This window comes from Schistocerca americana, chromosome 11 (genome assembly GCF_021461395.2).
Source record: "Schistocerca americana isolate TAMUIC-IGC-003095 chromosome 11, iqSchAmer2.1, whole genome shotgun sequence".
NCBI classification, from domain to species: Eukaryota; Metazoa; Arthropoda; class Insecta; order Orthoptera; family Acrididae; genus Schistocerca; species Schistocerca americana.
The window spans coordinates 56,213,492-56,219,491 of record NC_060129.1 but is presented as its reverse complement, the minus strand read 5'-3'; the positions used below and the strand labels follow the sequence as shown (position 1 = coordinate 56,219,491).

Here is a 6,000-nt window from a genome sequence, read left to right as displayed (position 1 = left end):
AGGAAAGAGAACCACTTGTATGAATATCAAGTGCTCATATGGGAAACCAGTCCTAAGGAAAGAAAGGAAACAGGAAGTTGGAAGGAGTATATAGAGGGTCTATACAAGGGCAATGTACTAGAGGGCAATATTATGGAAATTTAAGAGGACATAGATGAAGATGAAATGCGAGAAGTGATACTGAATGAAGAATTTGACAGAGCAGTGAAAGACCCAAGTAGGAACAAGGACCTAGGAGTAGATAAAATTCCATTAGAACAACTAATATCCTGGGGAGAGACAGCCACAACAAAACTCTTCCATCTGGTGAGGAAGATGTATGAGACAGGCGAAATACCTCCAGACTTCAAGAACAATATAAGAATTCCAATCCCAAAGAAAGTATGTGTTGACAGGCGCGAAAATTACCGTAGTAAGTCATGGCTGCAAAATACTGACACAAATTTTTTACACACATGAACGGAACAACTGGTAAAAGGCGAACTTGGGGAAGATCAGTTTGGATTTTTTGGAAATTCCGGAACACGTGAAGCAATACTGACTCTATGACTTACCTTCGAAGATAGGTTAAGGAAAGGCAAACGTACGTTTCTAGCATTTGTGGGCATAGAAAGAGCTTTTGACAAAGTTGATTGGAATAGTCTCTTTCAAATTCTGAAGGTGGCAGGGGTAAAATACAGGCAGCTATTTACAATTTGGACAGAAATCAGATGACAGCTGTGAGAGTCGAGACGTATGAAAGAGGAGAAATTGTTGAGAAGGGGTTTAGGCATAGTTGTAGTCTATCCCTGATGTTATTCGACCTGTATTTTGAGCAAGCAGTAAAGGAAAGATAAGAAAAATTTGGAGCAGGGATTAAAATCCATAGAGAACAAATAAAAATTTTTAGGTTTGGCGATAATATTGTAATTCAGTCACAGACAGCAAAGGACTGGGAAGAGCAAATGAAGAGAATGGACAGTGTCTTGAAAGGAGGATATAAGATGGACATAAACGAAAGAAAACGAGGATAATGGAATGTAGTCGAATTAAATCCGGTCATACTGAGGGAATTAGATCTGGAAATGAAACACTTAAAGTAAAAATGTTTTGATGCTTGGGGAGCAAGATAACTGATGATGGTCGAAATAGAGACCAAAATGTAGACTGGCTGGGGAAGCGTTCCTGGAGAAGAGAGATTTGTTGGCGCCAAGTATACATGTAAGTGTCAGGAATGCTTGTCTGAAAATATTTGTACGGAGTTTAGCCGTGTTTAGTAGTGAAACATGGACGAGAAACAGTTAGACCATAAAAGAACAGAAGCTTTTGAAATTTGGTGCTACAGAAGAAAAATGAAGAGTAGATGGGTAGATTACATAACTAATGAGCACGTACAAAATTAAATTGGGGAGAAGAATTTGTGGTTCAACTTGACTAGAGGAAGGGATCGCTTGGTAGAACATGTTCTGAGGCGTGAAGGGATCACCAGTTTAGTACTGGAGGGAAGCGTACAAGGATTAGAGATGAAGAGGCTTGCACAGGATAGAGTAGCATGGAGAGCTGCATCAAACCAGTCTCTGGACTGAAGACCACAACAACAACACTTACAGAGGATTCAGTTCAGGGTGGAAGTGGTTGTGTGAAGATTCAAGGTGCTTTTTACTCTAGCCTTCTTATTGAGGTTGCAGTGAACTTTAACCACGGTGTTTATTTAAACATTTTCGTTGTCAAAGTGTCGCCCTTTCTCTGCAGCTTTGATGATTATTATGCTGTACACGATGCCACCTTTAAAGATGACAACTGCTGTTAACACACACGTTCCTGATTAGACTCCACTCACAGTTTTGTAGCTCTACAGGTCCAATTATCATTTATACGGCACGCCTCAGAAACGACGTGGACTCTATTCTTCACGAAAATGAGGCCTTTGTCGAGACTAGAGGCGCGATATGAGCGTGACGTCACCTGAGGTTACGAGCTTTTTGTCCGGAGTGAGTATTTCAGAGGGGGAGGAGAGAATGACGGCTGGGATGGAGAGCTCACCGTGTGCAAGTACGCCACCCTCCTGGAGTCAAGAGAGGTCGCGAGCTGAGAAAGAGGAGCGGCGCAGTTGTCCCGATTACGAAGGTGCCCCCTTGTCCCGATTACGAAGGCGCCCTCCACGTCCTCGGTGTGAGGCGCTGCGCAGGAGTACTTGAGACGTCAGACGGCTGCAGATGTTTCGTTGTTGGGGTCGGGCTTGGGTGTGTATGGGGGAAGGGGGCCAGGTGGGGAAGGGGGCGGAGCAGGGTGGTGACCACTGGCTCAGTGGGGGAAGGGGGGGGGGGGCGGCAGCCGGGCCCAGCCCAAGCGCGGCCAGGGCGCGAGGCCAGAAGAGAAGGCGGGAGCCGCCGCCGCCGCCCGCCACTGCTCCGCCTGCTGCTCTGCTGCACGCCTCCGGTGAGTCTCCTTTCCGCCGCACTTCTGCCGCCGCCGTGCGACGCGTCGCGCCCCTCACTCTACTCAGCGTCGTGGTCTCCTGTCATCAGTGGTCCTCATTCTTAAAAGCCGCCACTGTGAAAATGCGGGGACGTAAAGTAAGGACCGAGTCCTTTATTCTGTCTCTCTTAACTTCGTAATCTTATTCTCCCACTCATCACTATTGAAATCCTCTGTCTATGCGCGATTTTGGAAAGCTTAGAGATTCGTAAGATATACGAAAGAATAACTTTTTACTTATCTTCATTATCTCGTTGTTGTTGTCGATGGCTCAAAGTTGTATCTTGGGGTACACTCTTGCACATGGGAATTCGATTTTCTTACGTTCTTGATGACTAAATAACCGATGAAGATTTGCCTGTATTATTCTTGCATTTAATTCTTTGTCACATCTCTCAACATCACAACGTTTTCACATTTTCCAGATAACCAAAAAGCCATAATTAAATACTGGGTGACAAACTTAGAAAACATCTATCTCCATCAGAGGCATGCCCACCACTATTTACATGCTGGGCCGTGTGGTTCTAGGCGCTAGTCTGGGGTCAAGCAGACGCTACAGTCGTGGGTTCGAATCCTGCCTCGGGCATGGATGTGTGTGATGTCCTTAGGTTAGTTAGGTTTAATTAGTTCTAAGTTCTAGGCGACTGATGACCTCAGAAGTTTAGTCGCACAGTGCTCAGAGCTATTTGAACCTTACATTGTGCAGTACTCACATTATTCCAAAGAGTTTAAAAAAGCAAAACAATTTACAAACTTTCTTTACCAAAGAATGGCTACGGCCTTGCCTCAGTAGATACACCGGTTCCCGTGAGATCACCGAAGTCAAGTGCTGTCGGTCGCGGTCGAACTTGGATGCGTGACCATCCAGGCCGCCATGCGCTGTTGCCATTTTTCGGGGTGCACTTCGCATCGTGATGGCAATTAAGGAGCTACTCGACCGAATAGTAGCGGCTCCGATCAAGAACACCATCATAACGACCGGGAGAGCGGTGTGCTGACCACACACCCCTCATATCCGTATACTCCACTGAGGATGACACGGCGGTCGGATGGTCCCGGTAGGCCACTCGTGGCCTGACGACGGAGTGTTGTACCAACGAATAATCCTCGCTAAAATATATCACTATTCTTTAAATCAATCTAGAAATAAATTTAATATTTAGTATTAGATTGTACATTTAATAATATTTAAGCATACCACAATTTTCGCAATTTCAGTTATTTTTAAAATAATATTGTAGCCTGACGTAGACTACATCGTATACAAAATCATATGAATTCTTTTAATGAAACAGCTGAGATAATTTTAACCTATGCAAGAATCCATAGTACGCATGGTGTCCGTTATCTCTATATAAAAAAAAGGTAATGTTAGAGGACAGTGACTCATTATAGTGTTATAATTGGATAGGCTTCCGAGGCCAGAGTCTGTCGACATAAACGTTTTCTGGGTGTGGTACCGCGTCATCATGGATGAAACTACTGCTGCTGGAGAGAAGCCAACGTTTCGGCCACTAGCAGCGCTCTAGCTATGCCGTGTCCCTTATATTTTGTTGTTACTGTTCACTGCGCATGCCATTACGTTATAACTTTAAAAAGATAGTTCGTTTCGTAGGTCACTTAAGGAAAAAGGAGAAGGAACTTTGCCTGCCGCTGTCGCCGAGCGGTTGTAGGCGCTTCATGTGGTACCGCGCGACCGCTCCGGTCGTAGGTTCGAATACTGCCTCTGGCATGGATGTGTGTGACATCCTTAGGTTAGTTAGGTTTAAGTAATCCTAAGTTCTAGGGGACTCATGACCTCAGATGTTAAGTCCCATAGTGGTGAAAGCCATTTGAACCATTTAGAAGGACCTTTATCTTGATTGGTTATTGCGATGTTCCATGACCTGGAACGCAACAGCTCGTCTGATGCCTTTCTGTATTGGTTAACACGATCTATGCACAATAGCAGATTACTCTTACAGCATAATTTTAACAGTGCCATTACTACTAATATTTATGTCGTCGCATCTTATATGTTTTTCAAAGCTGTTGTCTGAACTAATTTTACACTAGATTTAAGCTTGTGGAGCAGTATGAGCAATGGATACTTGCAGCAAGCTTCTTCCACAAAGTGGCAGTATATGTAAGCCCTATTTCCCAGTTGACCGACCTTCAGGCACTGAGGACTGATAAATGTTTTTGCTAAAACAAGAAAGAATATTGTGGGCAGTTGGACGTAGAATTCATTACGTTATGTACAGTTATTTGAAAGACTGCACACAACCCGAAGGAGCTGACCGGTTAGCCAAAATGAAACAACCTAACCAATTGGAACTGAATCTCAGGCTATCGAATTTCAGGAACAACAAGACAGTCAATGAAAATGCTTCTGAACTTCAGCAGTGTACTGTTTAGTCGACAATGTTGTGCATTGCAGAAATGGCCGATAGGAAGAGCATTAGCACATTTTCCTTTGATGTACGTGACGCACTCAGTTCCACGTAATTCAGACGCTGGACAGGTAAAGGTAGTCCAGGTGCATGGTCACCTCGCTCTCCGCATCTGACGACCCCCAAAAATTATTTTTAATTTGTAGGGGCGTATCAAAAGCCTCGTGTACGTATCTCCAATTCCCGACGAAAAAACTGTGGCACCTGTTACAGTTTCTGCGCAGTCTTTTGAATCGCCCTTTGGTCTGGTAAAACCGATTGTAATTGTCGGCTACAATAAACGTATTGGAAGTAGTGAAACAACTGTAAGAGTTAAGCAAGATTATCTACGTGCCGCAATAATCTTACTGTCCACTTCCGCGGAATAAACACTTCATCTGCTTTCGGTACACTGCACCAGGAGACATTACCGCAAATCAATGTGACAGGAGGCAGAATGAGTAAAGGTCCCTGCCTGTAGGTCAGTAGGGTGCGAGGTGCTTCTGAGAGCGGAAGATGTTCTTGTTGCGTTTGTCTCTGTTCGTTGACGGCTTTTTAATTTGTTACCCATTCGGACACCAAGGAATTTTACACAAACTGTTTCATTTAGTTTGTGACCATTAACGACTGACACTGCTGCAAGTAGGTCACTGTTGCTTGTTTGGAAACGCATAATGAGACTCACTGTGGTATTGAGACTCATAAACTACCAGCTGTGAACCGCATCTTCGGCTGTCATCCTTGTTTTATGGGGCTGAGTTTGGATTCTTGATTAGTGTGCTTGGGTCACGAGCTGTAGTTTTTTAACCGCACGCTAAAGTCTCTACAAGGTTATTCATGCAGATTAAGAGCGAGAGTGTGCCCAGCACCGGCCTTTGTCGAAACTCTCATGTCGTGTTCCCCCTCAGTCAGAGGTTAGTTTCATGCCTGTAACACCCTATGACTTCCGATACGAATGTCAAACTCGACATATGGAAGAGGAATTACACTTACAACACAACTCATTAATAATGAAAAGTGTGAAATTTCACATGAGTACTAAAAGAAATCCACCAAATTTTGACTACATGATAAGTCACACAAATCTCAAGGGTGTAAATTCAACTAAATACTTAAGGACAAATAACCT

General features: G+C 44.0%; 1 protein-coding gene across 1 annotated transcript in view; it reads left to right on the top strand.

Moving 5' to 3' along the window:
- The first annotated feature begins 2,341 nt into the window (after positions 1 to 2,341).
- The window catches only part of LOC124553235 (poly [ADP-ribose] polymerase tankyrase-1-like), a 91,502-nt gene continuing 87,843 nt past the window's right edge, over positions 2,342 to 6,000 (top strand). The window contains exon 1 of the mRNA XM_047127124.1: positions 2,342 to 2,418. The gene's annotated coding sequence lies outside the window, so the exon portion shown is untranslated. The remainder of the gene's footprint in view (positions 2,419 to 6,000) is intronic.